Here is a 23344-nt window from a genome sequence, read left to right on the forward strand (position 1 = left end):
AAGGTTGGAGGTTCGAGCCCTCCCAGGAGTGGTGTGTTGCTTTTTCCTTGCACTGATAGCTTTGATGATATGTTCTGATGGTGGTTAGAGTGGAGCACGACTGTCTCCGTGGCTCAATTGGCTAGCACGATCAGCTGTTAACCGAAAGGTTGAAGGTTTGAGCGCTCGCAGGAGTGGTGTGTTGCTTTTTTGTTTGCGCTGATAGTTTGAAGATATGTTCTGATGGTGATGAGAGTGGAGCACGACTGTCTCGGTAACGCCATTGGCTAGCACGTTCGGCTGTTAACCAAAAAATTGGAGGTTTGAGCCCTCCCGGGAGTGGTGTCTTGCTTTTTTTCTTTGCGCTGTTAGCTTTGAAGATATGTTCTGATGGTGGTGAGAGTGGAGCACGACTGTCTCCGTGGCGCAATTGGCTAGCGCGATCGGCTGTTAACCGAAAATTTGGAGGTTCGAGCCCTCCCGGGAGTGGTGTGTTGCTTTTTTTTCTTTGGGCTGATAGCTTTGAAGATATGTTCTGATGGTGGTGAGAGTGGAGAACGACTGTCTCCGTGGCGCAATTGGCTAGCGCGGTCGGCTGTTAACCGAAAGGTTGGAGGTTCGAGCTCTCCCGGAAGTGGTGTGTTGCTTTTTTCTTTGCGCTGATAGCTTTGAAGATATGTTCTGATGGTGGTGAGAGTGGAGCACGACTGTCTCCGTGGCGCAATTTGCTAGCGAGATCGGCAGTTAACCGAAAGTTTGGAGGTTCGAGCCCCCCCGGGAGTGGTGTGTTGCTTTTTTCTTTGCGCTGATAGCTTTGGAGAAATGTTCTGGCGGAGTGAGAGTGGAGCACGGCTGTCTCCGTGGCGCAATTGGCTAGCGTGTTCGGCCGTTAACCAAAAGGATGGAGGTTCGAGCCCTCCCGAGAGCGGTATGTCGTCTTTTTTTTCTTTGCGTTGATAGCTTTTGAGAATTGTTCTGATGGTGGTGAGAGTGGAGCACGACAATCTCCGTGGCGCAATTGGCTAGCGCGTTTGGCCCTTAACCAAAAGGATTGAGGTTCGAGCCCTCCCGGGAGCGGTGTCTCGTCTTTTTTTTGCACTGATAGAATTGGAGAAATAATCTGACGTTGGTGAGAGTGCCTCACGACTTTCTCCGTGGCGCAGTTGGCTAGCATGATCGGCTGGTAACGGAAAGGTTGGAGGTTCGAGCCCTCCCTGGAGTGGCGTGTCGCTTTTTTGTCTTTGTGCTGATAGCTTTCTAGAATTGTTCTGACGGAGGTGAGAGTGGAGCACAGCTGTCTCCTTGGCGAAATTGGCTAGCGCTTTCGACCGTTAACCAAAACGATGAAGGTTCGAGCCCTCCCGGGAGTGGTTTGTCGCTTTTTTCTTCTTTGCGCTGATAGCTTTGGAGAAAAGTTTTGACGGTGGTGACAGTGCAGCACGACTGTCTCCGTGGCGCCATTAGCTAGTACAATCGGCTCTTAACCGAAAGGTTGAAGGTTCGAGCCCACCCGGGGGCGGTGTGTCGCTTTTTTTTCTTTGTGCTGATAGCGTTGGAGAAATGTTCTGAAGGTGGTGAGAGTGGAGCAGTACTGTCTTCGTGGCAAAATTGACTAGCGCGTTCGGCTGTTACCCGAAAGGTTGGAGGTTGGAGCCCTCCCGGGAGCGGGGTGTCGCTTTTTTTTCTTTGTGCTGATAGCTTTCTAGAATTGTTCTGACGGAGGTGAGAGTGGAGCACAGCTGTCTCATTGGCGAAATTGGCTAGCGCGTTCGACCGTTTACCAAAACGATGGAGGTTCGAGCCCTCCCGGGAGGGGTGTGTCGCCTTTTTTTTCTTTGCGCTGATAGCCTTGGAGAAATAATCTGACGGTGGTCAGAGTGCCTCACAACTTTCTCCGTGGCGCAATTGGCTAGCGCGATCGGCTGTTAACCGAAAGGTTGGAGGTTCGAGCCCTCCCGGGAGCGGTGTGTCACTTTTTTTCTCTTCGCGCCGATAGCTTTGGAGAAATGCTCTGACGGAGGTGAGAAAGCTGCACTACTGTCTCCGTGGCGCAATTGGCTAGCGCGTTCGGCTGTTAACCGAAAGGCTGGAAGTTCGAGCCCTCCCGGGAGTGGTTTGTCGCTTTTTTCTTCTTTGCGCTGATAGCTTTGGAAAAAAGTTCTGACGGTGGTGACAGTGCAGCACGACTGTCTCCGTGGCGCCATTAGCTAGTACAATCGGCTCTTAACCGAAAGGTTGGAGGTTCGAGCCCGACCCGGGGGCGGTGTGTCGCTTTTTTTTCTTTGTGCTGATAGCGTTGGAGAAATGTTCTGAAGGTGGTGAGAGTGGAGCAGTACTGTCTTCGTAGCAAAATTGACTAGCGCGTTCGGCTGTTATTCGAAAGGTTGGAGGTTGGAGCCCTCCCGGGAGCGGGGTGTCGCTTTTTTTTCTTTGTGCTGATAGCTTTCTAGAATTGTTCTGATGGAGTTGAGAGTGGAGCACAGCTGTCTCATTGGCGAAATTGGCTAGCGCGTTCGACCGTTAACCAAAACGATGCAGGTTCGAGCCCTCCCGGGAGTGGTGTGTCGCCTTTTTTTTTCTTTGCGCTGATAGCCTTGGAGAAATAATCTGACGGAGGTGAGAAAGCTGCACTACTGTCTCCGTGGCGCAATTGGCTAGCGCGTTCGGCTGTTAACCGATAGGCTGGAGGTTCGAGCCCTCCCGGGAGTGGTTTGTCGCTTTTTTCTTCTTTGCGCTGATAGCTTTCTAGAATTGTTCTGGCGGAGGTGAAAGTGGAGCACAGCTGTCTCCTTGGCGAAATTGTCTAGCGCGTTCGGCCCTTAACCAAAAGGATGGAAGTTCGAGCCCCCCGGGAGCGGTGTCTCGTCTTTTTTTGCGCTGATAGCCTTGGAGAAATAATCTGACGTTGGTGAGAGTGCCTCACGACTTTCTCCGTGGCGCAGTTGGCTAGCGTGATCGGCTGGTAACGGAAAGGTTGGAGGTTCGAGCCCTTCCTGGAGTGGTGTGTCGCTTTTTTTTCTTTGTGCTGATAGCTTTCTAGAATTGTTCTGACGGAGGTGAGTGTGGAGCACAGCTGTCTCCTTGGCGAAATTGGCTAGCGCGTTCGACCGTTAACCAAAACGATGGAGGTTCGAGCCCTCCCGGGAGTGGTGTGTCGCCTTTTTTTTCTTTGCGCTGATAGCCTTGGAGAAATAATCTGACGGAGGTGAGAGTTCTGCACTACTGTCTCCGTGGCGCAATTGGCTAGCGCGTTCGGCTGTTAACCGATAGGCTGGAGGTTCGAGCCCTCCCGGGAGCGGGGTGTCGCTTTTTTCTTCTTTGCGCTGATAGGTTTGGAGAAATGTTCAGACGGTGGTGATAGTGGAGCACGACTGTCTCCGTGGCGCAATGGGCTAGTGCGTTCGGCTGTTAACCGCAAGTTTTGAAGTTTGAGCCAACCCGGAGGTGGTGTGTCGCTTTTTTCTGCGCTGATAGCTTTGGAAAAATGTCCTGACGGTGGTCAGAGTGCTGCACTCTTGTCTCTTTGGCGCAACTGACTAGCGCATTCGGCTGTTAACCGAAAGGTTGGAGGTTTGAGCCCTCCCGGGAGCGGTGTGTCGGTTTTTTCTTCTTTGCGCTGATAGCTTTGATGAAATGTTCTGATGGTGGTGAGAGTGCAGCACGACTGTCTCCGTGGCGCAATTGGCTAGCGCGTTCGGCTGTTAATCGAAATTTTGCAGGTTCGAGCCCTCGCGGGAGCGGTGTGTCGTATTTTGTTTCTTTGCGCTGATAGCTTTGGAGAAATGTTCTGGCGGAGTGAGAGTGGAGCACGGCTGTCTCCGTGGCGCAATTGGCTAGCGTGTTCGGTCGTTAACCAAAAGGATGGAGGTTCGAGCCCTCCCGAGAGCGGTATGTCGTCTTTTTTTTGCGCTGATAGCCTTGGAGAAATAATCTGACGTTGGTGAGAGTGCCTCACGACTTTCTCCATGGCGCAGTTGGCTAGCATGATCGGCTGGTAACGGAAAGGTTGGAGGTTCGAGCCCTCCCTGGAGTGGCGTGTCGCTTTTTTGTCTTTGTGCTGATAGCTTTCTAGAATTGTTCTGACGGAGGTGAGAGAGGAGCACAGCTGTCTCCTTGGCGAAATTGGCTAGCGCTCTCGACCGTTAACCAAAACGATGGAGGTTCGAGCCCTCCCGGGAGTGGTTTGTCGCTTTTTTCTTCTTTGCGCTGATAGCTTTGGAGAAAAGTTCTGACGGTGGTGACAGTGCAGCACGACTGTCTCCGTGGCGCCATTAGCTAGAACAATCGGCTCTTAACCAAAAGGTTGGAGGTTCGAGCCCACCCGGGGGCGGTGTGTCGCTTTTTTTTCTTTGTGCTGATAGCGTTGGAGAAATGTTCTGAAGGTGGTGAGAGTGGAGCAGTACTGTCTTCGTGGCAAAATTGACTAGCGCGTTCGGCTGTTACCCGAAAGGTTGGAGGTTGGAGCCCTCCCGGGAGGGGGGTGTCGCTTTTTTTTCTTTGTGCTGATAGCTTTCTAGAATTGTTCTGACGGAGGTGAGAGTGGAGCACAGCTGTCTCATTGGCGAAATTGGCTAGCGCGTTCGACCGTTAACCAAAACGATGGAGGTTCGAGCCCTCCCGGGAGTTGTGTGTCGCCTTTTTTTTCTTTGCGCTGATAGCCTTGGAGAAATAATGTGACGGTGGTGAGAGTGCCTCACAACTTTTTCCGTGGCGCAACTGACTAGCGCGTTCGGCTGTTAACCGAAAGTTTTGAGGTCTGAGCCCTCCCGGGAGCGGTGTGTCGGTTTTTTCTTCTTTGCGCTGATAGCTTTGATGAAATGTTCTGATGGTGGTGAGAGTGCAGCACGACTGTCTCCGTGGCGCAATTGGCTAGCGCGTTCGGCTGTTAATCGAAATTTTGGAGGTTCGAGCCCTCGCGGGAGCGGTGTGTCGTATTTTGTTTCTTTGCGCTGATAGCTTTGGAGAAATGTTCTGGCGGAGTGAGAGTGGAGCACGGCTGTCTCCGTGGCGCAATTGGCTAGCGTGTTCGGCCGTTAACCAAAAGGATGGAGGTTTGAGCCCTCCCGAGAGCGGTATGTCGTCTTTTTTTTCTTTGCGTTGATAGCTTTTGAGAATTGTTCTGATGGTGGTGAGAGTGGAGCACGGCAATCTCCGTGGCGCAATTGGCTAGCGCGTTTGGCCCTTAACCAAAAGGATTGAGGTTCGAGCCCTCCCGGGAGCGGTGTCTCGTCTTTTTTTTGCACTGATAGCCTTGGAGAAATAATCTGACGTTGGTGAGAGTGCCTCACGACTTTCTCCGTGGCGCAGTTGGCTAGCATGATCGGCTGGTAACGGAAAGGTTGGAGGTTCGAGCCCTCCCTGGAGTGGCGTGTCGCTTTTTTGTCTTTGTGCTGATAGCTTTCTAGAATTGTTCTGACGGAGGTGAGAGTGGAGCACAGCTGTCTCCTTGGCGAAATTGGCTAGCGCTTTCGACCGTTAACCAAAACGATGAAGGTTCGAGCCCTCCCGGGAGTGGTTTGTCGCTTTTTTCTTCTTTGCGCTGATAGCTTTGGAGAAAAGTTTTGACGGTGGTGACAGTGCAGCACGACTGTCTCCGTGGCGCCATTAGCTAGTACAATCGGCTCTTAACCGAAAGGTTGAAGGTTCGAGCCCACCCGGGGGCGGTGTGTCGCTTTTTTTTCTTTGTGCTGATAGCGTTGGAGAAATGTTCTGAAGGTGGTGAGAGTGGAGCAGTACTGTCTTCGTGGCAAAATTGACTAGCGCGTTCGGCTGTTACCCGAAAGGTTGGAGGTTGGAGCCCTCCCGGGAGCGGGGTGTCGCTTTTTTTTCTTTGTGCTGATAGCTTTCTAGAATTGTTCTGACGGAGGTGAGAGTGGAGCACAGCTGTCTCATTGGCGCAATTGGCTAGCGCGATCGGCTGTTAACCGAAAGGTTGGAGGTTCGAGCCCTCCCGGGAGCGGTGTGTCACTTTTTTTCTCTTCGCGCCGATAGCTTTGGAGAAATGCTCTGACGGAGGTGAGAAAGCTGCACTACTGTCTCCGTGGCGCAATTGGCTAGCGCGTTCGGCTGTTAACCGAAAGGCTGGAAGTTCGAGCCCTCCCGGGAGTGGTTTGTCGCTTTTTTCTTCTTTGCGCTGATAGCTTTGGAAAAAAGTTCTGACGGTGGTGACAGTGCAGCACGACTGTCTCCGTGGCGCCATTAGCTAGTACAATCGGCTCTTAACCGAAAGGTTGGAGGTTCGAGCCCGACCCGGGGGCGGTGTGTCGCTTTTTTTTCTTTGTGCTGATAGCGTTGGAGAAATGTTCTGAAGGTGGTGAGAGTGGAGCAGTACTGTCTTCGTAGCAAAATTGACTAGCGCGTTCGGCTGTTATTCGAAAGGTTGGAGGTTGGAGCCCTCCCGGGAGCGGGGTGTCGCTTTTTTTTCTTTGTGCTGATAGCTTTCTAGAATTGTTCTGATGGAGTTGAGAGTGGAGCACAGCTGTCTCATTGGCGAAATTGGCTAGCGCGTTCGACCGTTAACCAAAACGATGCAGGTTCGAGCCCTCCCGGGAGTGGTGTGTCGCCTTTTTTTTTCTTTGCGCTGATAGCCTTGGAGAAATAATCTGACGGAGGTGAGAAAGCTGCACTACTGTCTCCGTGGCGCAATTGGCTAGCGCGTTCGGCTGTTAACCGATAGGCTGGAGGTTCGAGCCCTCCCGGGAGTGGTTTGTCGCTTTTTTCTTCTTTGCGCTGATAGCTTTCTAGAATTGTTCTGGCGGAGGTGAAAGTGGAGCACAGCTGTCTCCTTGGCGAAATTGTCTAGCGCGTTCGGCCCTTAACCAAAAGGATGGAAGTTCGAGCCCCCCGGGAGCGGTGTCTCGTCTTTTTTTGCGCTGATAGCCTTGGAGAAATAATCTGACGTTGGTGAGAGTGCCTCACGACTTTCTCCGTGGCGCAGTTGGCTAGCGTGATCGGCTGGTAACGGAAAGGTTGGAGGTTCGAGCCCTTCCTGGAGTGGTGTGTCGCTTTTTTTTCTTTGTGCTGATAGCTTTCTAGAATTGTTCTGACGGAGGTGAGTGTGGAGCACAGCTGTCTCCTTGGCGAAATTGGCTAGCGCGTTCGACCGTTAACCAAAACGATGGAGGTTCGAGCCCTCCCGGGAGTGGTGTGTCGCCTTTTTTTTCTTTGCGCTGATAGCCTTGGAGAAATAATCTGACGGAGGTGAGAGTTCTGCACTACTGTCTCCGTGGCGCAATTGGCTAGCGCGTTCGGCTGTTAACCGATAGGCTGGAGGTTCGAGCCCTCCCGGGAGCGGGGTGTCGCTTTTTTCTTCTTTGCGCTGATAGGTTTGGAGAAATGTTCAGACGGTGGTGATAGTGGAGCACGACTGTCTCCGTGGCGCAATGGGCTAGTGCGTTCGGCTGTTAACCGCAAGTTTTGAAGTTTGAGCCAACCCGGAGGTGGTGTGTCGCTTTTTTCTTCGCTGATAGCTTTGGAAAAATGTCCTGACGGTGGTCAGAGTGCTGCACTCTTGTCTCTTTGGCGCAACTGACTAGCGCATTCGGCTGTTAACCGAAAGGTTGGAGGTTTGAGCCCTCCCGGGAGCGGTGTGTCGGTTTTTTCTTCTTTGCGCTGATAGCTTTGATGAAATGTTCTGATGGTGGTGAGAGTGCAGCACGACTGTCTCCGTGGCGCAATTGGCTAGCGCGTTCGGCTGTTAATCGAAATTTTGCAGGTTCGAGCCCTCGCGGGAGCGGTGTGTCGTATTTTGTTTCTTTGCGCTGATAGCTTTGGAGAAATGTTCTGGCGGAGTGAGAGTGGAGCACGGCTGTCTCCGTGGCGCAATTGGCTAGCGTGTTCGGTCGTTAACCAAAAGGATGGAGGTTCGAGCCCTCCCGAGAGCGGTATGTCGTCTTTTTTTTGCGCTGATAGCCTTGGAGAAATAATCTGACGTTGGTGAGAGTGCCTCACGACTTTCTCCATGGCGCAGTTGGCTAGCATGATCGGCTGGTAACGGAAAGGTTGGAGGTTCGAGCCCTCCCTGGAGTGGCGTGTCGCTTTTTTGTCTTTGTGCTGATAGCTTTCTAGAATTGTTCTGACGGAGGTGAGAGAGGAGCACAGCTGTCTCCTTGGCGAAATTGGCTAGCGCTCTCGACCGTTAACCAAAACGATGGAGGTTCGAGCCCTCCCGGGAGTGGTTTGTCGCTTTTTTCTTCTTTGCGCTGATAGCTTTGGAGAAAAGTTCTGACGGTGGTGACAGTGCAGCACGACTGTCTCCGTGGCGCCATTAGCTAGAACAATCGGCTCTTAACCAAAAGGTTGGAGGTTCGAGCCCACCCGGGGGCGGTGTGTCGCTTTTTTTTCTTTGTGCTGATAGCGTTGGAGAAATGTTCTGAAGGTGGTGAGAGTGGAGCAGTACTGTCTTCGTGGCAAAATTGACTAGCGCGTTCGGCTGTTACCCGAAAGGTTGGAGGTTGGAGCCCTCCCGGGAGGGGGGTGTCGCTTTTTTTTCTTTGTGCTGATAGCTTTCTAGAATTGTTCTGACGGAGGTGAGAGTGGAGCACAGCTGTCTCATTGGCGAAATTGGCTAGCGCGTTCGACCGTTAACAAAAACGATGGAGGTTCGAGCCCTCCCGGGAGTTGTGTGTCGCCTTTTTTTTCTTTGCGCTGATAGCCTTGGAGAAATAATGTGACGGTGGTGAGAGTGCCTCACAACTTTTTCCGTGGCGCAATTGGCTAGCGCGATCGGCTGTTAACCGAAAGGTTGGAGGTTCGAGCCCTCCCGGGAGCGGTGTGTCACTTTTTTTCTCTTCGCGCCGATAGCTTTGGAGAAATGGTCTGACGGAGGTGAGAAAGCTGCACTACTGTCTCCGTGGCGCAATTGGCTAGCGCGTTCGGCTGTTAACCGATAGGCTGGAAGGTCGAGCCCTCCCGGGAGTGGTTTGTCGCTTTTTTCTTCTTTGCGCTGATAGCTTTGGAAAAAAGTTCAGACGGTGGTGACAGTGCAGCACGACTGTCTCCGTGGCGCCATTAGCTAGTACAATCGGCTCTTAACCGAAAGGTTGGAGGTTCGAGCCCAACCCGGGGGCGGTGTGTCGCTTTTTTTTCTTTGCGCTGATAGCCTTGGAGAAATAATCTGACGGTGGTCAGAGTGCCTCACAACTTTCTCCGTGGCGCAATTGGCTAGCGCGATCGGCTGTTAACCGAAAGGTTGGAGGTTCGAGCCCTCCCGGGAGCAGTGTGTCACTTTTTTTCTCTTCGCGCCGATAGCTTTGGAGAAATGCTCTGACGGAGGTGAGAGTGCTGCACTACTGTCTCCGTGGCGCAATTGGCTAGCGCGTTCGGCTGTAAACCGATAGGCTGGAGGTTCGAGCACTCCCGGGAGTGGTGTGTCGCCTTTTTTTTTCTTTGCGCTGATAGCCTTGAAGAAATAATCTGACGGTGGTGAGAGTGCCTCACAACTTTCTCCGTGGCGCAATTGGCTAGCGCGATCGGCTGTTAACCTAAAGGTTGGAGGTTCAAGCCCTCCCGGGAGCGGTGTGTCACTTTTTTTCTCTTCGCGCCGATAGCTTTGGAGAAATGCTCTGACGGAGGTGAGAGTGCTGCACTACTGTCTCCGTGGCGCAATTGGCTAGCGCGTTCGGCTGTTAACCGATAGGCTGGAGGTTCGAGCCCTCCCGGGAGTGGTTTGTCGCTTTTTTCTTCTTTGCGCTGATAGCTTTCTAGAATTGTTCTGACGGAGGCGAGAGTGGAGCACAGCTGTCTCCTTGGGGAAATTGGCTAGCGCGTTCGGCCCTTAACCAAAAGGATGGAACGGCTGGTAACGGAAAGGTTGGAGGTTCGAGCCCTTCCTGGAGTGGTGTGTCGCTTTTTTTTCTTTGTGCTGATAGCTTTCTAGAATTGTTCTGACGGAGGTGAGTGTGGAGCACAGCTGTCTCCTTGGCGAAATTGGCTAGCGCGTTCGACCGTTAACCAAAACGATGGAGGTTCGAGCCCTCCCGGGAGTGGTGTGTCGCCTTTTTTTTCTTTGCGCTGATAGCCTTGGAGAAATAATCTGACGGTGGTGAGAGTGCCTCACAACTTTCTCCGTGGCGCAATTGGCTAGCGCGATCGGCTGTTAACCGAAAGGTTGGAGGTTCGAGCCCTCCCGAGAGCGGTGTGTCACTTTTTATCTCTTCGTGCCGATAGCTTTGGAGAAATGCTCTGACGGAGGTGAGAGTTCTGCACTGCTGTCTCCATGGCGCAATTGGCTAGCGCGTTCGGCTGTCAACCGATAGGCTGGAGGTTCGAGCCCTCCCGGGAGCGGGGTGTCGCTTTTTTCTTCTTTGCGCTGATAGGTTAGGAGAAATGTTCAGACGGTGGTGATAGTGGAGCACGACTGTCTCCGCGGCGCAATGGGTTAGTGCGTTCGGCTGTTAACCGCAAGTTTGGAAGTTTGAGCCAACTCGGAGGTGGTGTGTCGCTTTTTTCTGCGCTGATAGCTTTAGAGAAATGTCCTGACGGTGGTCAGAGTGCTGCACTACTGTCTCTGTGGCGCAACTGACTAGCGCCATCGGCTGTTAACCGAAAGGTTGGAGGTTTGAGCGCACCCGGGGGCGGTGTGTCGCTTTTTTTCTTTGCGCTGATAGCTATGGAGGAATGTTCTGACGGTGATGAGAGTGGAGCACGACTTTCTCCGTGGCGCAATTCGCTAGCACGATCGGCTGTTAACCGAAAGGATGGAGGTTCGAGCCCTCCCGGGAACGGTGTGTCACTTTTTTTTCTTCGCGCCGATAGCTTTGGAGAAATGTTCTGACGGAGGTGAGAGTGTTGCAATACTGTCTGCGTGGCGCAATCAGATAGCGGGTTCGGCTGTTAACCCAAAGGCTGGAGGTTCGAGCTCTCCCGGGAGCAGTTTGTCGCTTTTTTTCTTCTTTGCGCTGATATGTTTGGAGAAATGTTCTGACGGTGGTGAGAGTAGAGGACGACTGTCTCCATGGCGCAATGGGCTAGTGCGTTCGGGTGTTAACCGCAAGTTTGGAGGTTTGAGCCAACCCGGGGCGGTGTGTCGCTTTTTTTTGCGCTGACAGCTTTGGAGAAATGTTCTGACGGTGGTGAGAGTGCTGCACTACTGTCTCCGCGGCGCAACTGACTAGCGCGTTCGGCTGTTAACCGAAAGTTTTGAGGTCTGAGCCCTCCCGGGAGCGGTGTGTCGGTTTTTTCTTCTTTGCGCTGATAGCTTTGATGAAATGTTCTGATGGTGGTGAGAGTGCAGCACGACTGTCTCCGTGGCGCAATTGGCTAGCGCGTTCGGCTGTTAATCGAAATTTTGGAGCTTCGAGCCCTCGCGGGAGCGGTGTGTCGTATTTTGTTTCTTTGCGCTGATAGCTTTGGAGAAATGTTCTGGCGGAGTGAGAGTGGAGCACGGCTGTCTCCGTGGCGCAATTGGCTAGCGTGTTCGGCCGTTAACCAAAAGGATGGAGCTTCGAGCCCTCCCGAGAGCGGTATGTCGTCTTTTTTTCTTTGCGCTGATAGCTTTTGAGAATTGTTCTGATGGTGGTGAGAGTGGAGCACGACCATCTCCGTGGCGCAATTGGCTAGCGCGTTCGGCCCTTAACCAAAAGGATGGAGGTTCGAGCCCTCCCGGGAGCGGTGTCTCGTCTTTTTTTTGCGCTGATAGCCTTGGAGAAATAATCTGACGTTGGTGAGAGTGCCTCACGACTTTCTCCGTGGCGCAGTTGGCTAGCATGATCGGCTGGTAACGGAAAGGTTGGAGGTTCGAGCCCTCCCTGGAGTGGCGTGTCGCTTTTTCTTCTTTGTGCTGATAGTTTTCTAGAATTGTTCTGACGGAGGTGAGAGTGGAGCACAGCTGTCTCCTTGGCGAAATTGGCTAGCGCTTTCGACCGTTAGCCAAAACGATGGAGGTTCGAGCCCTCCCGGGAGTGGTGTGTCGCCTTTTTTCTTTGCGCTGATAGCCTTGGAGAAATAATCTGACGGTGGTGAGAGTGCCTCACAACTTTCTCCGTGGCGCAATTGGCTAGCGCGATCGGCTGTTAATCGAAAAGTTGGAGGTTCGAGCCCTCCCGGGAGCGGTGTGGCACCTTTTTTCTCTTCGCGCCGATAGCTTTGGAGAAATGCTCTGACGGAGGTGAGAGTGCTGCACTACTGTCTCCGTGGCGCAATTGGCTAGCGCGTTCGGCTGTTAACCGATAGGCTGGAGGTTCGAGCACTCCCGGGAGTGGTTTGTCGCTTTTTTCTTCTTTGCGCTGATAGCTTTGGAAAAAAGTTCTGACGGTGGTGACAGTGCAGCACGACTGTCTCCGTGGCGCCATTAGCTAGTACAATCGGCTCTTAACCGAAAGGTTGGAGGTTCGAGCCCAACCCGGGGGCGGTGTGTCGCTTTTTTTTCTTTGCGCTGATAGCCTTGGAGAAATAATCTGACGGTGGTGAGAGTGCCTCACAAGTTTCTCCGTGGCGCAATTGGCTAGCGCGTTCGGCTGTTAACCGATAGGCTGGAGGTTCGAGCCCTCCCGGGATTGGTTTGTCGCTTTTTTCTTCTTTGCGCTGATAGCTTTCTAGAATTGTTCTGACGGAGGTGAGAGTGGAGCACAGCTGTCTCCTTGGCGAAATTGGCTAGCGCGTTGGGCCCTTAACCAAAAGGATGGAAGTTCGAGCCCCCCGGGAGCGGTGTCTCATCTTTTTTTTGCGCTGATAGCCTTGGAGAAATAATCTGACGTTGGTGAGAGTGCCTCACGACTTTCTCCGTGGCGCAGTTGGCTAGCGTGATCGGCTGGTAACGGAAAGGTTGGAGGTTCGAGCCCTTCCTGGAGTGGTGTGTCGCTTTTTTTTCTTTGTGCTGATAGCTTTCTAGAATTGTTCTGACGGAGGTGAGTGTGGAGCACAGCTGTCTCCTTGGCGAAATTGGCTAGCGCGTTCGACCGTTAACCAAAACGATGGAGGTTCGAGCCCTCCCGGGAGTGGTGTGTCGCCTTTTTTTTCTTTGCGCTGATAGCCGTGGAGAAATATTCTGACGGTGGTGAGAGTGCCTCACAACTTTCTCCGTGGCGCAATTGGCTAGCGCGATCGGCTGTTAACCGAAAGGTTGGAGGTTCGAGCCATCCCGAGAGCGGTGTGTCACTTTTTATCTCTTCGCGCCGATAGCTTTGGAGAAATGCTTTGACGGAGGTGAGAGTTCTGCACTACTGTCTCCGTGGCGCAATTGGCTAGCGCGTTCGGCTGTCAACCGATAGGCTGGAGGTTCGAGCCCTCCCGGGAGCGGGGTGTCGCTTTTTTCTTCTTTGCGCTGATAGGTTTGGAGAAATGTTCAGACGGTGGTGATAGTGGAGCACGACTGTCTCCGCGGCGCAATGGGCCAGTGCGTTCGGCTGTTAACCGCAAGTTTGGAAGATTGAGCCAACCCGGAGGTGGTGTGTCGCTTTTTTCTGCGCTGATAGCTTTGGAGAAATGTCCTGACGGTGGTCAGAGTGCTGCACTGCTGTCTCTGGGGCGCAAGTGACTAGCGCGTTCGGCTGTTAACCGAAAGGTTGGAGGTTTGAGCGCACCCGGGGGCGGTGTGTCGCTTTTTTTCTTTGCGGTGATAGCTATGGAGGAATGTTCTGACGGTGATGAGAGTGGAGCACGACTTTCTCCGTGGCGCAATTCGCTAGCGCGATCGGCTGTTAACCGAAAGGATGGAGGTTTGAGCCCTCCCGGGAACGGTGTGTCACTTTTTTTTCTTCGCGCCGATAGCTTTGGAGAAATGTTCTGACGGAGGTGAGAGTGCTGCAATACTGTCTGCATGGCGCAATCAGATAGCGCGTTCGGCTGTTAACCCAAAGGCTGGAGGTTCGAGCCCTCCCGGGAGCAGTTTGTCGCTTTTTTTCTTCTTTGCGCTGATAGGTTTGGAAAAATGTTCTGACGGTGGTGAGAGTAGAGGACGACTGTCTCCGTGGCGAAATGGGCTAGTGCGTTCGGGTGTTATTCGCAAGTTTGGAGGTTTGAGCCAACCCGGGGCGGTGTGTCGCTTTTTTTTGCGCTGACAGCTTTGGAGAAATGTTCTGACGGTGGTGAGAGTGCTGCACTACTGTCTCCGCGGCGCAACTGACTAGCGCGTTCGGCTGTTAACCGAAAGTTTTGAGGTCTGAGCCCTCCCGGGAGCGGTGTGTCGGTTTTTTCTTCTTTGCGCTGATAGCTTTGATGAAATGTTCTGATGGTGGTGAGAGTGCAGCACGACTGTCTCCGTGGCGCAATTGGCTAGCGCGTTCGGCTGTTAATTGAAATTTTGGAGCTTCGAGCCATCGCGGGAGCGGTGTGTCGTATTTTGTTTCTTTGCGCTGACGGCTTTGGAGAAATGTTCTGGCGGAGTGAGAGTGGAGCACGGCTGTCTCCGTGGAGCAATTGGCTAGCGAGTTCGGCCGTTAACCAAAAGGATGGAAGTTCGAGCCCTCCCGAGAGCGGTATGTCGTCTTTTTTTCTTTGCGCTGATAGCTTTTGAGAATTGTTCTGATGGTGGTGAGAGTGGAGCACGACAATCTCCGTGGCGCAATTGGCTAGCGCGTTCGGCCCTTAACCAAAAGGATGGAGGTTCGAGCCCTCCCGGGAGCGGTGTCTCGTCTTTTTTTTGCGCTGATAGCCTTGGAGAAATAATTTGACGTTGGTGAGAGTGCCTCACGACTTTCTCCGTGGCGCAGTTGGCTAGCATGATCGGCTGGTAACGGAAAGGTTGGAGGTTCGAGCCCTCCCTGGAGTGGCGTGTCGCTTTTTCTTCTTTGTGCTGATAGTTTTCTAGAATTGTTCTGACGGAGGTGAGAGTGGAGCACAGCTGTCTCCTTGGCGAAATTGGCTAGCGCTTTCGACCGTTAACCAAAACGATGGAGGTTCGAGCCCTCCCGGGAGTGGTGTGTCGCCTTTTTTTCTTTGCGCTGATAGCCTTGGAGAAATAATCTGACGGTGGTGAGAGTGCCTCACAACTTTCTCCGTGGCGCAATTGGCTAGCGCGATCGGCTGTTAATCGAAAGGTTGGAGGTTCGAGCCCTCCCGGGAGCAGTATGTCACTTTTTTTCTCTTCGCGCCGATAGCTTTGGAGAAATGCTCTGACGGAGGTGAGAGTGCTGCACTACTGTCTCCGTGGCGCAATTGGCTAGCGCGTTCGGCTGTTAACCGATAGGCTGGAGGTTCGAGCACTCCCGGGAGTGGTTTGTCGCTTTTTTCTTCTTTGCGCTGATAGCTTTGATGAAATGTTCTGATGGTGGTGAGAGTGCAGCACGACTGTCTCCGTGGCGCATATGGCTAGCGCGTTCGGCTGTTAATCGAAATTTTGAAGGTTCGAGCCCTCGCGGGAGCGGTGTGTCGTGTTTTGTTTTTTTGCGCTGATAGCTTTGGAGAAATGTTCTGGCGGAGTGAGAGTGGAGCACGGCTGTCTCCGTGGCGCAATTGGCTAGCGTGTTCGGCCGTTAACCAAAACGATGGAGGTTCGAGCCCTCCCGCGAGCGGTATGTCGTCTTTTCTTCTTTGTGCTGATAGCTTTCCAGAATTGTTCTGACGGAGGTGAGAGTGGAGCACAGCTGTCTCCTTGGCAAAATTGGCTAGCGCGTTTGACCGTTAACCAAAACGATGGAGGTTCGAGCCCTTCCGGGAGTGGTGTGTCGCCTTTTTTTTTTCTTTGCGCTGATAGCCTTGGAGAAATATTCTGACGGTGGTGAGAGTGCCTCACAACTTTCTCCGTGGCGCAATTGGCTAGCGCGATCGGCTGTTAACCTAAAGGTTGGAGATTCGAGCCCTCCCGGGAGCGGTGTGTCACTTTTTTCTTTCGCGCCGATAGCTTTGGAGAAATGCTCTGACGGAGGTGAGAGTGCTGCACTACTGTCTCCGTGGCGCAATTGGCTAGCGCGTTCGGTTGTTAACCGATAGGCTGGAGGTTCGAGCCCTCCCGGGAGTGGTTTGTCGCTTTTTTCTTCTTTGCGCTGATAGCTTTCTAGAATTGTTCTGACGGAGGTGAGAGTGGAGCACAGCTGTCTCCTTGGCGAAATTGGCTAGCGCGTTCGGCCCTTAACCAAAAGGATGGAAGTTCGAGCCCCCCGGGAGCGGTGTCTCGTCTTTTTTTTTTGCGCTGATAGCCTTGGAGAAATAATCTGACGTTGGTGAGAGTGCCTCACGACTTTCTCCGTGGCGCAGTTGGCTAGCGTGATCGGCTGGTAACGGAAAGGTTGGAGGTTCGAGCCCTCCCTGGAGTGGTGTGTCACTTTTTTTCCTTGTGCTGATAGCTTTCTAGAGTTGTTCTGACGGAGGTGAGAGTGGAGCACAGCTGTCTCCTTGGCGAAATTGGCTAGCGCGTTCGACCGTTAGCCAAAACGATGGAGGTTCGAGCCCTCCCGGGAGTGGTGTGTCACCTTTTTTTTCTTTGCGCTGATAGCCTTGGAGAAATAATTTGACGGTGGTGAGAGTGCCTCACAACTTTCTCCGTGGCGCAATTGGCTAGCGCGATCGGCTGTTAACCGAAAGGTTGGAGGTTCGAGCCCTCCCGGGAGCGGTGTGTCACTTTTTTTCTCTTCACGCCGATAGCTTTGGAGAAATGCTCTGACGGAGGTGAGAGTGCTGCACTACTGTCTAGGTGGCGCAATTGGCTAGCGCGTTCGGCTGTTAACCGATAGGCTGGAGGTTCGAGCCCACCCGGGGGCGGTGTGTCGTTTTTTTTCTTTGTGCTGATAGCTTTGGAGAAATGCTCTAAAGGTGGTTAGAGTGGAGCAGTACTGTCTTCGTGGCAGAATTGACTAGCGCGTTCGGCTGTTACCCGAAAGGTTGGAGGTTGGAGCCCTCCCGGGAGCGGTTTGTCGTTTTTTCTTCTTTGCGCTGATGGCTTTTGAGAATTATTTTGACGGTGGTGAGAGTGGAGCACGACTGTCTCCGTGGCGCAATGGGCTAGTGCGTTCGGCTGTTAACCGAAAGGTTGGAGGTTTGAGCCCACCCGGGGGCGGTGTGTCGCTTTTCGTCTTTGCGCTGATAGCTATGGAAAAATGTTCTGACGGAGGTGAGAGTGGAGCACGGCTGTCTCCGTGGCGCAAACGGCTAGCATGTTCGGCCGTTAACCAAAAGGATGGAGGTTCGAGCCCTCCCGGGAGCGGTGTGTCGCCTGTTTTTTTTTCTTTGCGCTGATAGCCTTGGAGAAATAATCTGAGGGTGGTGAGAGTGCCTCACGACTTTCTCCGTGGCGCAATTGGCTAGCGCGATCGGCTCTTAATCGAAAGGATGGAGGTTCGAGCCCTCCCGGGAGTGGTGTGTCACTTTTTTTTTCTTCGCGCCGATAGCTTTGGAGATATGTTCTGACGGAGGTGAGAGTGCTGCACTACTGTCTGCGTGGCGCAATCAGCTAGCGCGTTCGGCTGTTAAACGAAAGGCTGGAGGTTCAAGCCCTCCCGGGAGCGGTTTGTCGCTTTTTTTTTTCTTTGCGCTGATAGCTTTGAGAAATATTCTGACGGTGGTGAGAGTGCAGCACGGTCGTCTCCGTGACGCAATTACCTCGTGCGATCGGCTGTTAACCGAAAGGTTGGAGGTTCGAGCACACCCGGGGGCGGTGTGTCGCTTTTTTTTCTTTGCGCTGATAGCTTTAAAGAAATGTTCGGATGGTGGTGAAAGTGCCTCAAGACTTTCTCCGTGGCGCAATTGGCTAGCGCGATCGGCTGTTAACCGAAAGGATGGAGGTTCGAGCCCTCCCGGGAGTGGTGTGTCACTGTTTTTTTCTTCGCGCCGATAGCTTTGGAGAAATCTTCTGACGGTGGTGAGAGTCGAGCACGACTGTCTCCGTGGCGCAATGGGCTAGTGCGTTCGGCTGTTAACCGAAAGGTTGGAGTTTTGAGCCCACCCGGGGGCGGCGTGTCGCTATTTTTCTTTGCGCTGATAGCTATGGAGAAATGTTCTGACGGAGGTGAGAGTGGAGCACGACTGTCACCGTGGCGGAATGGGCTAGCGCGTTCGGCTGTTAACTGCAAGTTTGTAGGTTTGAGCCGACCCGGGGCGGTGTGTCGCTTTTTTTGCGCTGATAGCATTGGAAAAATGTTCTGACGGTGGTGAGAGTGCTGCACTACTGTCTCCGTGGCGCAACTGACTAGCGCGTTCGGCTGTTAACCGAAAGTTTTGAGGTTTGAGCCCTCCCGGGAGCGGTGCGTCGCTTTTTTCTTCTTTGCGCTGATAGCTTTGATGAAATGTTCTGATAGTGGTGCGAGTGCAGCACGACTGTCTCCGTGGCGCAATTGGCTAGCGCGTTCGGCTGTTAATCGAAATTTTGGAGGTTCGAGCCCTCGCGGGAGCGGTGTGTCGTATTTTGTTTCTTTGCGGTGATAGCCTTGGAGAAATATTCTGACGGTGGTGAGAGTGCCTCACGACTTTCTCCGTGGCGAAATCGGCTAGCGCGTTCGGCCGTTCATCAAAAGGATGGAGGCTCGAGCGCTCCCGGGAGTGGTGTGTCGCTTTTTTTAGGGGCGAAGCTCCTTAGGGCGTGGGCTGTGCGTCCCCTGTAGCCTGTATGTAGCCACCTCTAGTTTAGTTCTTGCAGTGTTCACTAGATGGCGGTACCTTCCCATGCATGTAGCCACCTCTAGTTTAGTTCTTGCAGTGTTCACTAGATGGCGGTACCGTCTCCTGTATGTAGCCACCTCTAGTTTAGTTCTCGTAGTGTTTACTAGATGGTGGTACTTGTAGCTGATGATGAAAAGATGCAAGATGTTATAAACTAGAAAGCGGTACTTGTAGCTGATGAAAGACGCGAGATCTTATAAAATAGGAATGATGTCACATATGGCGCGTGTCATTGGTTGAAGGCAATCGTTCGATTTAGTGCGGCGACGTATGCTAGGGGGAGCCATGTAATAAAATCGAGTGGGCAAAATGTACAGAGGATTCATGGTTTACCAGATTTACCTCCGGAGTTTCGCCCACTCATCATCATTCACTTCGTGGATATGGCGGAATTTTTCTTTGTGCTGATAGCTTTGGAGAAATGTTCTGAAGGTGGTGAGAGTGGAGCAATACTGTCTCCGCGGCAAAATTGACTAGCGCGTTCGGCTGTTACCCGAAAGATTGGAGGTTCGATCTCTCCCTGGAGCGGTGTGTCGCTTTTTTTTCTTTGCGCTGATAGCTTTGAAGAAATGTTCTGACGGTGGTGAGAAGGAGCACGACTGTCTCTGTGGCGGAATGGGCTAGTGCGTTCGGCTGTTAACCGCAACTTTGGAGGTTTGAGCCCACCCGGGGGCGGTGTGTCGCTTTTTTTGCGCTGATAGCTTTGGAGAAATGTTCTGACGTTAGTGAGAGTGCTGCACTACTGTCTCCGTGGCGCAACTGACTAGCGCGTTCAGCTGTTAACCGAAAGGTTGGAGGTTTGAGCCCACCCGGGGGCGGTGTGTCCCTTTTTTTTTGCTCTGATAGCTTTGAAGAAATTTTCTGACGAAGGTAAGAGTGGTGCACTACTGTCTCCGTGGCGGAACTGACTAGCGCGTTCGGCTGTTAACCAAAAGGCCTGAGGTTTGAGGCAACCCGTGGGCGTGGTGTCGCTTTTTTTCTTTGCGCTGATAGCTATGGAGAAATGTTCTGACGGTGGTGAGAGTGGAGCACGACTGTCGCAGTGGCGCAATGGGCTAGCCCGTTCGGCTGTTAACCGAGAGTTTGGAGGTTTGAGCGCACCCGGGGGCGGTGTGTCGCTTTTTTTGCTCTGATAGCTTTGGAGAAATGTTCTGACGGTGGTGAGAGGGCTGCACTACTGTCTCCGTGGCGCAACTGACTAGTGCGTCCGGCTGTTAACCGTAAGGCTGGAGGTTCAAGCCCTCCCGGGAGTGGTTTGTCGCTTTTTTCTTCTTTGCGCTGATAGCTTTGATGAAATGTTCTGATAGTGGTGCGAGTGCAGCACGACTGTCTCCGTGGCGCAATTGGCTAGCGCGTTCGGCTGTTAATCGAAATTTTGGAGGTTCGAGCCCTCGCGGGAGCGGTGTGTCGTATTTTGTTTCTTTGCGGTGATCGCCTTGGAGAAATATTCTGACGGTGGTGAGAGTGCCTCACGACTTTCTCCGTGGCGAAATCGGCTAGCGCGTTCGGCCGTTCATCGAAAGGATGGAGGCTCGAGCGCTCCCGGGAGTGGTGTGTCGCTTTTTTTAGGGGCGAAGCTCCTTAGGGCGTGGGCTGTGCGTCCCCTGTAGCCTGTATGTAGCCACCTCTAGTTTAGTTCTTGCAGTGTTCACTAGATGGCGGTACCTTCCCATGCATGTAGCCACCTCTAGTTTAGTTCTTGCAGTGTTCACTAGATGGCGGTACCGTCTCCTGTATGTAGCCACCTCTAGTTTAGTTCTCGTAGTGTTTACTAGATGGTGGTACTTGTAGCTGATGATGAAAAGATGCAAGATGTTATAAACTAGAAAGCGGTACTTGTAGCTGATGAAAGACGCGAGATCTTATAAAATAGGAATGATGTCACATATGGCGCGTGTCATTGGTTGAAGGCAATCGTTCGATTTAGTGCGGCGACGTATGCTAGGGGGAGCCATGTAATAAAATTGAGTGGGCAAAATGTACAGAGGATTCATGGTTTACCAGATTTACCTCCGGAGTTTCGCCCACTCATCATAATTCACTTCGTGGATATGGCGGAAATTTTCTTTGTGCTGATAGCTTTGGAGAAATGTTCTGAAGGTGGTGAGAGTGGAGCAATACTGTCTCCGCGGCAAAATTGACTAGCGCGTTCGGCTGTTACTCGAAAGATTGGAGGTTCGATCTCTCCCTGGAGCGGTGTTTCGCTTTTTTTTCTTTGCGCTGATAGCTTTGAAGAAATGTTCTGACGGTGGTGAGAAGGAGCACGACTGTCTCTGTGGCGGAATGGGCTAGTGCGTTCGGCTGTTAACCGCAATTTTGGAGGTTTGAGCCCACCCGGGGGCGGTGTGTCGCTTTTTTTGCGCTGATAGCTTTGGAGAAATGTTGTGACGTTAGTGAGAGTGCTGCACTACTGTCTCCGTGGCGCAACTGACTAGCGCGTTCAGCTGTTAACCGAAAGGTTGGAGGTTTGAGCCCACCCGGGGGCGGTGTGTCCCTTTTTTTTTGCTCTGATAGCTTTGAAGAAATTTTCTGACGAAGGTAAGAGTGGTGCACTACTGTCTCCGTGGCGGAACTGACTAGCGCGTTCGGCTGTTAACCAAAAGGCCTGAGGTTTGAGGCCACCCGTGGGCGTTGTGTCTTTTTTTTTCTTTGCGCTGATAGCTATGGAGAAATGTTCTGACGGTGGTGAGAGTGGAGCACAACTGTCGCAGTGGCGCAATGGGCTAGCCCGTTCGGCTGTTAACCGAGAGTTTGGAGGTTTGAGCGCACCCGGGGGCGGTGTGTCGCTTTTTTTGTTCTGATAGCTTTGGAGAAATGTTCTGACGGTGGTGAGAGGGCTGCACTACTGTCTCCGTGGCGCAACTGACTAGTGCGTCCGGCTGTTAACCGTAAGGCTGGAGGTTCAAGCCCTCCCGGGAGTGGTTTGTCGCTTTTTTCTTCTTTGCGCTGATAGCTTTGGAGAAATATTCTGACGGTGGTGAGAGTGCAGCACGATTGTCTCCTTGGCGCAATTTGCTAGTGCGATCGGCGGTTAACCGCAAGTTTGGAGGTTCGAGCCCACCCGGGAACGGTGTGTCGCTTTTTTTGCGCTGATAGCTTTGGAGAAAAGTTCTGACGGTGGTGAGAGTGCTGCACTACTGTCTCCGTGGCGCAACTGACAAGCGCGTCCGGCTGTTAACCGAAATTTTGGAGGTTCGAGCCCTCGCGAGAGCGGTGTGTCGCATTTTGTTTCTTTGCACTGATAGCTTTGGTGAAATGTTCTGACGGAGGTGAGAGTGAGCACGGCTGTCTCCGTGGCGCAATCGGCTAGCGCGATCGGCCATTAACCAAAAAGAAGGCGGTTTTAACCCTCCCGGGAGCGATATGTCGCCTTTTTTTCTTTCTGCTGATAGCCTTGGAGAAATAACCTGACGGTGGTTAGATTTCCTCAAGACTTTCTCCGCGGCGCAATTGGCTAGCGCGATCGGCTGTTAACCGAAGGGTTGGAGGTTCGAGCCCTCCCGGGAGTGGTGTGTCGCTTTTTTTCTTTGCGCTGATAGCCTTGGAGAAATAATCTGACGGTGGTGAGAGTGCCTCACGACTTTCTCCGTGGCGCACTTGGCTAGCGTGATCGGCTGTTAACCGAAAGGTTGGAGGTTCGAGCCCTCCCTGGAGTGGTGGGTCGCTTTTTTCTTTGCGCTGATACCTTTTGAGAATTGTTCTGACGGAGGTGAGGGTGGAGCACGGCTGTCTCCGTGGCGAAATTAGCTAGCGCGTTCGGCCGTTAACCAAAAAGATGGAGGTTTGAGCCCTCCCGGGAGCGGTGTGTCACTTTTTTTTCTTCGCGCCGATAGCTTTGGAGAAATGTTCTGACGGAGTTGAGAGTGCTGCACTACTGCCTGCGTGGCGCAATCATCTAGCGCATTCGGCTTTTAACCGAAAGGCTGGAGATTCAAGCCCTCCCGGGAGCGGTTTGTTCCTTTCTTCTTCTATAAGCTGACAGCTTTGGAGAAATATTCTGACGGTGGTGAGAGTGCAGCACGATCGTCTCCGTGGCGCAATTAGCTAGTGCGATCGGCTGTTAACTGAAAGGTTGGAGATTTGAGCCCACCCGGGAACGGTGTGTCGCTTTTTTTTGCGCTGATAGCTTTGGAGAAAAGTTCTGACGGTGGTGAGAGTGCTGCACTACTGTCTCCGTGGCGCAACTGACAAGCGCGTTCGTCTGTTAACCGAAATTTTGGAGGTTCGAGCCCTCGCGAGAGCGGTGTGTCGCATTTTGTTTCTTTGCACTGATAGCTTTGGTGAAATGTTCTGACGGAGGTGAGAGTGAGCACGGCTGTCTCCGTGGCGCAATCGGCTAGCGCATTCGGCTTTTAACCGAAAGGCTGGAGGTTCAAGCCCTCCCGGGAGCGGTTTGTTCCTTTCTTCTTCTATAAGCTGATAGCTTTGGAGAAATATTCTGACGGTGGTGAGAGTGCAGCACGATCGTCTCCGTGGCGCAATTAGCTAGTGCGATCGGCTGTTAACTGAAAGGTTGGAGGTTCGAGCCCACCCGGGGGCGGTGTGTCGCTTTTTTTTCTTTGCGCTGATAGCCTTGGAGAAATAATCTGACGGTGATGAGAGTGCCTCACGACTTTCTCCGTGGCGCACTTGGCTAGCGTGATCGGCTGTTAACCGAAAGGTTGGAGGTTCGAGCCCTCCCTGGAGTGGTGTGTCGCTTTTTTCTTTGCGCTGATACCTTTTGAGAATTGTTCTGACGGAGGTGAGGGTGGAGCACGGCTGTCTCCGTGGCGAAATTAGCTAGCGCGTTCGGCCGTTAACCAAAAAGATGGAGGTTTGAGCCCTCCCGAAAGCGGTG

At 52.7% G+C, this 23344-nt stretch overlaps 4 non-coding genes across 4 annotated transcripts; all 4 read left to right on the top strand.

The window, feature by feature from the left end:
* The first annotated feature begins 3203 nt into the window (after positions 1 to 3203).
* On the top strand, positions 3204 to 3277 carry TRNAN-GUU (transfer RNA asparagine (anticodon GUU)). The gene has a single exon. It is a non-coding gene; the product is annotated as a tRNA-Asn (tRNA).
* Positions 3278 to 7198: 3921 nt separating this feature from the next.
* TRNAN-GUU (transfer RNA asparagine (anticodon GUU)) lies at positions 7199 to 7272 on the top strand. The gene has a single exon. It is a non-coding gene; the product is annotated as a tRNA-Asn (tRNA).
* A 5869-nt stretch (positions 7273 to 13141) lies between these two features.
* TRNAD-GUC (transfer RNA aspartic acid (anticodon GUC)) lies at positions 13142 to 13215 on the top strand. The gene has a single exon. It is a non-coding gene; the product is annotated as a tRNA-Asp (tRNA).
* Positions 13216 to 22821: 9606 nt separating this feature from the next.
* Positions 22822 to 22898, top strand: TRNAK-UUU (transfer RNA lysine (anticodon UUU)). Its single transcript has one exon. It is a non-coding gene; the product is annotated as a tRNA-Lys (tRNA).
* Positions 22899 to 23344: the final 446 nt, after the last annotated feature.

This window comes from Rhipicephalus microplus, chromosome 8 (assembly GCF_043290135.1).
Source record: "Rhipicephalus microplus isolate Deutch F79 chromosome 8, USDA_Rmic, whole genome shotgun sequence".
NCBI classification, from domain to species: Eukaryota; Metazoa; Arthropoda; class Arachnida; order Ixodida; family Ixodidae; genus Rhipicephalus; species Rhipicephalus microplus.